The sequence below is a fragment of the Buteo buteo genome, chromosome 3, assembly GCF_964188355.1.
Source record: "Buteo buteo chromosome 3, bButBut1.hap1.1, whole genome shotgun sequence".
Taxonomy (NCBI): domain Eukaryota; kingdom Metazoa; phylum Chordata; class Aves; order Accipitriformes; family Accipitridae; genus Buteo; species Buteo buteo.
The window spans coordinates 7,197,748-7,209,369 of record NC_134173.1 but is presented as its reverse complement, the minus strand read 5'-3'; positions in this window follow the sequence as shown (position 1 = coordinate 7,209,369).

Genomic DNA, 11,622 nt, shown 5'->3' with positions numbered 1-11,622 from the left:
TCTGCTCAGCACCATGACCAATCCCAGGAACCTGGTATTTTAGAGGAATTGGATTTACCTTTTGACTCTGTGGAACAGTGCTTTGAAGTATTATGGTCAAACTGTGGAGCCTCTACTTGTTTTAAGCATGAATATTGTCTGGAAAGCAAGAAACCTATGACCACAAGGTGCAGCCTATTTTCTGTCAGTGGCTGAAATCTGTTGGTTTATGATTGTATACCTGTCAGCACAGTTTAACTTGCATGTTTGGTGAGATAGAGGCTGTATGAGTAGAGCCAACAAATGTCAGTTGGCTTAAATCTGGAGGTTGAGTAATGCTCTTCTCTGCTCATACTATATTAATTCTTATATACTGTAGTATTTCTTATAAATGCTTCCATTTTTCAGACATATGAAGTACAGTGAGGTTTCACGCCACACATGTTCACTGGTGTTTTTCACATTTAAGCCACTGCTCTCAAAAGACATGGCAAGACATCCACAGTTCTCATCTCTTAGTTCACATCCCTTACGAGAATTCAAGAATTTACATCTCTCTCTGTGTTTGTACAGGCTGCTGTGCCTCCTTAGTACAGCAGAGCTAAAGCTTGATATCTTATCCAAAGGAAGAAAACAAAAAGGAACATTAAGGTAACTATTGATTTGAACATATAAAAAAAAGGCAAGAAAGAGTCTGAGAAACAATTTACAAAAGGCATAAAAAGTACTAATCATTTTCAAATATATTAGGAGTAGGAAGCCTTCCAGGAGATCTGCAGGTAGCTCAGAGAAGATAATTTTATGGTAAAAAAAGAAATTGAAAAAGGTTTTTTTCATATCAAAAGTTTTGGGAGTTTCAAACAGAATAATTCCTATTTCTGGGTGCAACGCACAGGATCTGTCTCAAAATAAAGATATGAGTAGAAGGAGCTGAGGAAAAAATCAATAAACGGAACTGAACATAAAACCACCTTATGTTCATCTGCCTCTCAGATTCTAGAGGTTCCATTGGATGAAATAGCTGAAATATTAACTGTGGCATATAATTTCCCTTGTAACAGACTCAAGATGCAGTTTTTTAGGAGATCATTCAGGGACTAATATAAGTCTGTAAGCTATGTGCCTGCCCAGAACATTGGTAGAAAGTACAGTAAAGGATAGAATTCGATAAAAAATGGATAAATATAATACATGAGGGATAAATATAATAAGGACTAAAATATATTAGGGAAGAATCATCAAGTTGTTCTGAAAAGAATTCTAATCAATTAATGAGCTATGACTTCTTTGATGAAGTCAAGAAGTATGTGGATAAGGAAGATCAGTTGATGCAGCCATTCGGTTTTCCAAAAACATTTCTGTTCGGAGTTTCTTCTCCAAAAGCTCTTGAACTGACTTACTGTGAGATAAAAGAAAAATCTCACATGGATAAAAAATTGTTATGAGGAAAATCACGTAGAAATAAATTTTTACAGCGGAAGGAGATCACCAGTGGAGTCTTACACGGGTCTGTGTCGTATATGTGCTGTTCACCATACTAACGAATGATTTAAGAAGAAAGTGAGCAGTGAGGTGAAAAAATTCACAGGTGTTACTAAGTTAATCAAGGTTATAAAAATGAGAGACACCTGCAAAGTACTGCACAAGGACATCATGGCAATAAGTGAGCAACGAACCAAATGGCAAATGAAATTTGGGGTAGATAAATTTGAAGTGATATGCATCAGGGAATACTCCTAACTTTGTAGTTCCATGAAAACTATGCTCAACACTAGTTAAAAAAGATAATAAAGTATTATGAAATACGATGACAAATAGAGCTCAAAATAGAAGGTGTTACTGTTGTGCTGCATCAATCCCCCATCTTCATCATGAATATTGGATGTAGAACTGGCATCCCAGCTTTGAAAGGAGCACAGGATCTGGGAAAGTCAGATGACAGCAGGGACGATCAGAGGTATGGAATGACTCCCATGCAAGTAAATATCTCATATGACTGGGATTTTTTGTAAAGGATATGTCACAGGAGAGATGTGACATGGGTCTATATATTCATGACGGGAAGGTGAGAATAGTAGTTAGCACTGTTTCTTCCACTGCAATAACTTTAAAGTCATCAAATGAAACAAGACATTGGCAGGTCCCAAACAAGGAAGGCAGTTTTTCTTATAATGTATGGTTAGTTGTGGAATCCCCTGCCAAAAGGATGTTCTGAATGCTAGGAATTTACCCGAGATCAAAAGTGATTGGACAAACTAATGGAAGAAAAAATTATAAATATGAAAATGTTATTTCTGGCTCGGAAGTTTGAGTTGCTACTGAGGGATGACAGATTATCCAGCAGAAACATCAGCACGAGTTTGTCCTGTTCCCTAGCTGTTCCAGAGACATCTTTGGATTCAAGAAAGGATCCCAGAGACCTTTGGTCTGACAAGGCGTTGCTGTCCTAGCGTTTTCATCCGTTCGTTTCCTTCCAGACACGGGCTGCTGAGGAGCCGGTGCCCCAAAGGACGCTATCGCTCCCTGCCACCGGACGAAGGGATGTGGTAGCTCAGGTGTGAGGTTTGCGCTTAGTCCGTGCTCCAAGGAAAAGCTCGAGCCACGGGAAGGCTGGCTTGCCCCAAGCTTGCTTGTGTCAGCTGCTTGTAGAGCCAGCCTGGTGTCTGTGCTCATTTTGCTCGCTGTCCACACTGTTAACATGGAGAGGAGGAGGTGCAGGAAGACTGAAATCTCAATTAGACCAGCCCAGAGCCTGCTTTATAGGGAGCTGATGATAGGGAGAGCCACACTGATGAGTGCAAGGAGAGAAATACTATCTCCAGAGCCGTTCGCATCGCGTTGCGGAGACGCGAACTGTGGGTGAACTCATAGGTCCGGCACATGTGGCCGGCCATGAACAGTGAGTTACAGCGCGCTTCTTCAGGCTGTCAACGTAATAATTCTGTGGGGGTTTCCTCGCGCAGTTTGCCTCCTATCCCTAATGCTTTCTTCATTCACAGTGTTGTAAAAGCAGTGAAGGAAGGACAAGAACGATCTGTGTTCCTGAAAGGTACCTGCTATATCTTTTCTTCTTCCCTGCTTTAAAAACCCCCGCAAAGAACACCCTAAAACAGGTATTGCACTGTAACAACTTGGAAATTAAGACAAATTCATATTGCAGCACCCGAATAGAGAAATGAGAGAGAGCGACCACAAGTAGAGCAATTTCCTGCACTGACTAAAGTGAAATATAACAGGCATGTTTGGAGACGCATCGGTTCACTGAAAATATAAACAGAGGCAAAAAAAGAAAAGGGAGGGAAAGGCAGGCAAGATATCTGCCAGTCTAACCTGCAGTTTACTATGGGAAATAACCTGGCTGAAGGTGAGGAGGAAGAATTGTTCCAACAGAAGCCTTTATGGTAGCTTCACGTGCTTTCTCAGCTGCCTGGAGCGAGAGCCCTGCAGGGCACCATCAGTTTCCAGAGGGACCTTTTTGTAAATCTCATTTTAGAATTAAAAAATTGCTTCTTGGTAACTCCAAATCAGCTAAAACACATTGCAGGAGGAAGACAATGTGCCAATCCAGATGAATGGCAAGAATTGAATGGGAAGTGTATTGAAATGCATTTTTTTTGTCAAGGAAGACACAAAAAGCAGAAAATAGGTGTTACTATTTACTTTCTCAGACAACAAATAGGGGTCCAGTGGATGACAGAAAGCCAAGCCGTAGTCCATTGTCAAGCTATGATCTCTGTCATGCTAAGTAACCTTCTTTGCTATAGCAGTAATCATACCATATACTGACTCTGATATAAGCCACTATTTTTGAGCAGCTAAAGGTTTAAAAATTTCAAGCCTGAATTGGGTATACTCTAGACAGAAGTAGTTCTCCTTTTATTAAGCCAGAGGTATGTTACATAGCCAGAGGGGATAGCACATCAGAAAAAGAAGCTTGGTTGGTTTCTCTGGTGGCTATTCAGAATTTATCTGGAAATGAAAGGTGTGAAGAGACACTGGGGAAGGTAGGCAAAACTGTCAAAGTTGTTTGGTTGTTTCTTTGTTGTTTTTTGTTTGTTTGTTTGTTTTCAGGGGCAGATCTGTTTTGTATTCTAAATAGACTATTTTGAAGATACCCTTTTGTAAGTGCTTGTAATATGTGAAAAATACCCCATAAAAAATATGTCTGGGTTTTTTTACTTTCTTCCCCCAACTTAAGCACAGTTTAGAAAACAGGGGCCAGGATCTGAAAGAAGCAGCAACTATGGGAGGTAATGGGTGATGGTGGGAAACTGGGAGGCCAGGGCATAAAAGGATATTTAAATGATCATGTATCCTGGAAGAAGAAGGACAGTTCATGCTTATCTGGTTATTATTAAACTCCAATCATTTTGATTCAAGAGCCAATGGGTATGACATTCCTTAACCTGAAATGCAATGGGTTACATAACTGACCAGTCTTTATAATTTACTTAAGTCCGTCTCTTTTTGTGCTACTCTATTTTAGCTTCGTTTCAGACCTTTGATGATAATATCAAATTGTGTCGGGCAAAAAATAGATCCTTTAAGCACACTGCTAAAAAAAGTTTAGTTAGATGGTGAGTGTCCACTTGAACTTTTTTGTACACAATTTAATATTTTTTCCATTAGTATGGTATGTTGCTAATACTTCATTATCACTCTCTCACACACTACTCAACATGATTGCACTTTTGTAGCACCAGTAGTCATTGCTGCTTTAACTGAGCCACGTATCAGTAGCAATGAAGAGGCTGTGGTACATGCTTCAACTTCGGTTCTCCAGTACTTGTGTGCTGAGCATCGGGCGGTGTCGTCTTGTGTTGTTTTGCCTTACCAGGATCACAAAGGAAGGCTCATTCCGAGGAAGAAAGCTGGGAAGCCACTTGCAGGCAGTTACTTCCTATCACTTCAGGTCAGCTAGATGTAGACTAGCTCCAGGAGGAAGATGTGCAATCCCTGTCTGAAGATATTTGGCTCTTTTGCCTTTCAGTTCCTGCCAACCAGAAGAGAGTGAAATGGTCATGACTGGCTGATGAGTCCTTTTCCCCTTATCAGCGAGGAGCCTAGGGTTGTGCTTATTGCTCCATGGATTTTCAATGCAATAGTCGTTGACTAAAATGCATGGGCAGCTTTGAACCTTGAAGCAAGAGCTTCCTCACTTGTTCTACCCTGTAAATCTCAGGCATGTTACCTAATCTCTATACTTGGGTTTCTGAAATCTCTGAGAAATCTTGCTGTTAGTGTTTATAATGCTGATCCTAAAGTAATACTATTCCCTCATAACATTGATCTTAAAATAAAGATTAACATAAACTGCTTACATTATTCATAGTGTGTTGGTTTTGTTAAGCTTGGGAAGATGAAAATGGTATGATCACAAATATGTTAATTTGAATGTAACTGTGTAGTATCTTAGGATCTATTTGCTGTCTGTGAATGAGACAAAAAAATGTAAAAATATCATCTTGCTCCTATCATCCAGTAAAATTAAAAAATAATAAAATAAATCTTTCATTAGAGAAGAAAAAAAAATACACTAATAGTGGGAAAACACAATCACAAAGTGACACCTATGAGTGAAATTTGCAATTAGAATTTTTAATGTCTCCCTTTCCATTAATGAAACCTGCACTGATGTGCTCATATCCTGGTGGGCTAAAGACTTTTTATGATAGCCAAACAGAAAAGGCTTTTTAAGGCAGGCATACTGCATTCTCTACAGCAACTACCTCCCATCCCTGTTTATATACAACTAAGGCCCACTGTTTAATGCTCCATAACCACAGAAACTACCCATTTTAAAGAATCCATTCCTTGATTTCCTTAACTTTTTTCCATCCAAGAAAATGACTTCCTAAGAAAGTAGTTATTTAAAGGCACTTAAAAGCAGTGAAAGGTTTTCATTCACTGTGTATCCTTTCTATAATTTCTGTAGTAACTTATAATAATATCAGAAAAAGAAGCTATCTAAATATTCATCAAATAATTTACTTTCCAGTCTCTTTGCTTTGTAGTGGAAGTGATTTCCACAGAATTACCAATGGCCCGGCAGCAAGTGGCATGCAATTTCTTTTTTACCTCTGTATATGAATATTGCACAAGTTTTAATTCATCTAATAGCATTTTAAGAATACTTGTTGACTTTCTATTATGCCTGATAAACAGAAGTATTAAATACTTACAGTGAGGCAGTGATTATTGCCTACAACTTTTTACCATGATTTAAAAGTTGTTCATAACTCTAAATTTATCATCACCGGTCAACTGATTAAAAGGGTTTTGTTGTAATCCATTAAAAATTTTGAGAGGACTGTTTCTCTGTAAGTATTAAGCGTCAAATACTGGCCCTTTGCTGAAACAGGACACCACACCGGCTTCTGCTTTCATCTGGTGGCAAGTTGTTTCGCATTCTCCATTTTTTTCTTGTAGGGGTAAGTACTTTGGGATTTAGCAACACAAAGGCCAAGCAGCTGTTCTATAACCACTTCAGACTGTCCTAGTCACAGATGAGACCAGAGCACTACCCTGATTCCTGGACAGTGTTTCTTAGCATCAAGTACCACATGGCTAGATCCAAATATTCCCATTTCAGAATCTCTGCACCTGTTTGGACCTGCCCTTTCCCAAAGAAACTTTGTCTTAAAACGCTAGGGGCTCTGCAAGGTGAGAGTAACTGTTTATAGGAGGAATTTTATGGCTTTTCACCCACACCCACACCGACCTCCTTTCAGCTACTGCTCTGCCAGATGCATTTAATTATTGCCATAAACTGTAAACACTACTGCATGACCATTTCCCCTTTAGCAAGATTGTGTGTGTGAAAAAAGTAAACAGATTGTATAACAAAGTGTTCTCTAGCTGTCAGCAAGGGCTTTGAAAATAAAACACTTCCCTCCCGACTCACAATTGGCTGACAGTCGGCACATAATGAATAATAGCTCCTGGGGACCAGCAGAAAGATGTGTGGGAAAACTTTAATTAAAAGCTTGTCAGTACAATTTTACCTGGGTGACATCACCTGACTGAAATCCTGCTGCCGGGCTTTGTTGTCTATAGGATCGCAGGTAGCGCACTTGTTTTGCTGACAGCAAACAATTCAAAAGTACTTTAAAACACTGGGGGGAAGACGCTATGCTGCCAGTAAAATATAATCCATTTGTGGTGTTCTAATTTTCTAATTAGCAGCTGTAGAAGGCTCTTTGCCATTGTGGGAGGAGGGTGACAAACAGGTTTTTGTAGCTCATTACCTATGATGCCCTCTTGATTATGTATTTTCTTGACATTCCATTCCAGAAAAGTGTGTTCCAAAATCAAATACATTTCCAAATGTAGACAGCTGGGCTCGAGCCAGAAGTACAGACCTAGCATCAAATTCCCAGCTTGAAGCTCTCTTATATATATTAAATCAGAGCACCAAATCCAAACAGCCTAAAAGTTCACAGCAGAGGACTTTCAGGCTCTGCAAAATTCCTAAAGAATAGCATCTTTACGATGGTCCAACACAATAAAGCACATAGTCCAGGAGAAGAGTCACGATGATGAATTTGATTCTGCCCAACTCAAGCGAGATGAGGTGGCACCCATGGTTTTGTATGCCTGTTACTGTAAAATGGCAATGGACATTTGAAAGTCTGAACTTGGTCCTGAAGTTGTAATTAGTAATATTCATGGAAAGAAACTCTCATCTAACACTGCTGAAATCATTAATACTAGTAAAGCTTGGCTTTTTTACAAGTAATTTGTAGTAATGGAGAGTAGTTTCTCATAATTTAATGCTAATTAATTCAGTTACATCATGATCTAGCTCAAGTCCTGAGCTGACTTTAATGGGAATAGGCTGGGTCTGATCCAGAAGCCACTGAGGCCAATGGGAGCCTTTCCATTGATTTTGAGAGAATTTGGTTTGGGTGTGTAGATGGATGGAATTTATTTACCTGACAGAGGAAAGACTCTCACTGAATTGTGTGTTTGCCTTCCTTATGAACATTCGCTCAATTTCCTTAATTTTATGTAATTATGATTTGCCAAATGTTGAGGAAAGTATTATATCTAATTAGTGGTGAACAAAAGTAAACAGGAGGTTTATTTTCTTATTACATGCTAAAATTAAACGCTGTTCTTGGGCATGTACGTGTGAGTAATAACACACAGAGCAACTCCCAGGTAAGACTAAAGACAAGGCTTCTAAACTCAAACATCTCTAGTACAACTTTTCTGTGCCAAACACTTAGTCTGAAGATTAATGAACAAGGTTTTATCACTTATTTTGGTAGAAGAGGCTGGAGTTAGGCAAGTGGGAAGGAAAACAACTGGAGCAATTACTTAAGAATTTTCCTTTATCTGTTGCTGCTCTGACACACTGTGCAATAACACTTAATTCTTTAGCAAGAGATATACCCATCTGAGGCTTTTAGTACATGGATATTAAAAGAGAAGCAGGTGCTTTCATACTCCAAAGCACAAAAACTGTTATGCTAAAATGTAAAATAATTGTCATTTGCTAGTCAAAATGTTATCACTTGTTTGGTGATGAGCAATATTTGCAAATTTCAATTACTGATGAATGATAGAATACTTATCCAGAGCTAGATTCACTGTGGTGCCTCAAGAAGTAGTTCTGCAGTAGCTGAGCATTAGGACTTCCAAGGGAGGTCTGGACTCCCAGTGCTGTGCATGAGTCAGGAATTTCTGATTAGGCTAAATGATAGTTGGGATTTTGAGAAAAGTCCCCAAAGCAGCTTTCTACGTAAGACTCAAATCTGTATGTGACCAGGCAGCACCCTAACAGTCAGGCCACAGAAAATTCATGGACTTCATAGCTTTCCCCCTGCAATTCTTCCATTTGGCGTGAATGAACAGGTGAATTTGTATGGAATGGTGTTTGGGGAACGAAAGGAAGGAAAGAGACACAACGTATTAGGTGAGGTGTTCCGAACATCCCTGTAAAGGAGGGAGATACTACAGCTTTAGCTTTATGTATTTGATGAAGCAGAAAACGGAACTCACTATTCAAATCCTCAGCTGGGGAGCCTTTTTCCATTTCAGTCACTATTTAATTGTGACATAAAAAATGAACAAGGAGTGAAAAAGCTCCAAAAGCGGTGCAAAGAAAAGTGCGTTGCATGCAGCCACTCTGGAAAAGCTTTGAACTTGTTATTTAGAACATTCTCTCAGGAAATCCTGCTGGCAAAGGCAGAACCCAGACCTAGATTTCCTATGAACTAAGGGAGAAGATAGAGATACGTTAACTGTGCTTTTAGAGCAGTAAAAGCAAAACCCCATTCATTTAGTTTAGGTTTCCCTCAAATAGACCTGTGCCATGTGTTGAAAAGGATGACATTTTAGGCAGGTTTGACAACATCTCTCTCATACTCCTCCTTGCCACCTTTAGTACTTTTTTTTTGAATCATCTGAGGAAGCCATGGGTTTTTGGAAACAGCTAAAACGAAAAGCAGAATTTTCTCACACTGCTAGCTTCACGTGACATGGAGCATTTCAGGTGGAGACTCTTTCATTCATTTGTGTTTATTCTGGCTACCGGAACATTGTCATTATGTCAGTCTTGCCAGCCACTTATTCTTACATCATTATTCAAGAACTCAAACTTCAGAAAAATCAACTTTTGCTGGCTAAGGGTAATAAAATTGAAGATCCAGGATAGAAAAATCTGGCAGGTGTGGAGAGCAGGAAGAATACAGTAGTTGTCTCATGAAACTAGCTTGGTGATTTCATTCCAGTTTCTGTAGTCAGGAATTCTCATCACAAACTCCACAATAATTGTGATTCTCAGCAGGGTTCATGGGAACTTTAGTGGATATTCTTTTCTCTTCAAGAAGTCAACCTTCACAGTCAGATACGTTAGTGATACAGTACAAGGATGGTTGCAGTCTTCCTTGTGTATGGAAATCTAATGTGATACACCACTGTTTTGCATCAATGTATTGGTATAAGTGAATTCTCTGGTGTTTTTAGTAAGTAAATTCAGTGTCAGGTAAAGCACTAGACCAAGCAGGAGAAGACAGGATTTCAGTTGCTGGCATTGGCTTCTTGTGTGATCTTGAGCAAGTCATTTATGGTCTAATTCATTAAAGTGTTAAGTGATAAGGATTAGATGCCTACATTTTAGGCTGTTAGTCTGAAGAATTTGGATACCTAAGTGAAGGGTTTTTTTTAGCATGGCATGTGGGATGATTTAGGAGCTGAAACAACCACATGTCAAATGGAACATTTGGATTTCTAGGTTTGGCAACAAGAAAAGGCTGCAGGGAGTGTGCGGTCAGCCTGTATGAAATTCCCACGTCAGTATGGAGGAAAGAACCTTTGTCCTTTACAGTTCGAGCTCAGAAGTGTCTTCTAAAGGAAGGTGGATTTAATAGCTAAAAATTTACAGTCATCAGTAAAACATTATACCTGTCTCTTGCCTGTTGATGTCTAAGTAGCTGATTCGTATTCCTTCTTGTGCTGTCTTTATGTAGCCTGGGGTTTTTCTCTCCTCATACCTGTATCTTCCAGAAGGCAAGGCAGAAAGAACATGTCTCATTTTCCCTTCTCCAGCCTGACCGTCTGTAAAGCTTAAGTGTTAATATGTTTCTTTGGGATCTGAAAGATACAGGTTTGAATTCCTCTGAAGAGCAGTAGTAAAGCCTGCTTTGTATGTTGTAGGTGACCATAAGTGCGGAAAACAAAGCAGCAATCCCACTAGTTCATGTCTTTCCGTTTGCAGAGACAGCAACAGTAGCTTCTGTGTTTTGCTGGGAATACGATGCTTCAAGAACACATGCTCCAAATAACCAACAGGATCAGGCATATCAAGGGCGGCTGAGCCTACTCAAGGGCTCTCCACAGTGGCCAACCTCATATCAGTGGTATCATACTTCTGTACATGTCTGGACTAACTAGGTAACTAGTTAATTTACAAGCTTTAAGGTCATCCATTACAATAAATATTGGTCTTAGTGGCACCTGAGAAGAAGTCTTCAGGTGGCGACAAATTCATCCACAGATGAAGACGTAACAGTCTCTTGCCTAAGTCCTGCTTTAGGTATCTAAACCTTTTAGACTTTTTTTTTTTTTCTGATCTATTCATGGAAACAGGCTGTGAAATTCTTGTTAATGAGAACAAATATACTCCAAGTATTCCTCCAATCACAACTTACGAGCCTACTTGTGTAGGTGGGAAATATGCCTCTCTGTTGACATTTAGTTATGCCTTGAAGCAGGGCTTCAGAGTTCTTAAAACCATGCCAGTTATACAAGTTAGCAGATGATAGTTGTTTTCATCACCACAGGGTTATTACAGAAGCTAGTAAGAAAAGTATAAGCAGACACTTTTATTTATTATTTACATATTATCAAAGTGAAGGAAGCCTCTTTTAATTTAGGAGAGCTAAGAAAAAACCTATAGAAAAACAGCTTTGCTCTTGGTATTTGATGAACTGTAATCTTTGATTGTACTTGATGATAAATTAGGTGGCTGGTCTCAGTGTTCAGTCTGATTTACAAGAGATTCTTTTGAAGTGATAAATGCCTATCAGCCTGCAGTGTTACACTGTAAAACAAAAGGATCTGAACATACTTGACCAAACAACACTGTGTTTTGTTTCTAATAGATAATTCAAATGACGCAATATAGAGACATTTTAA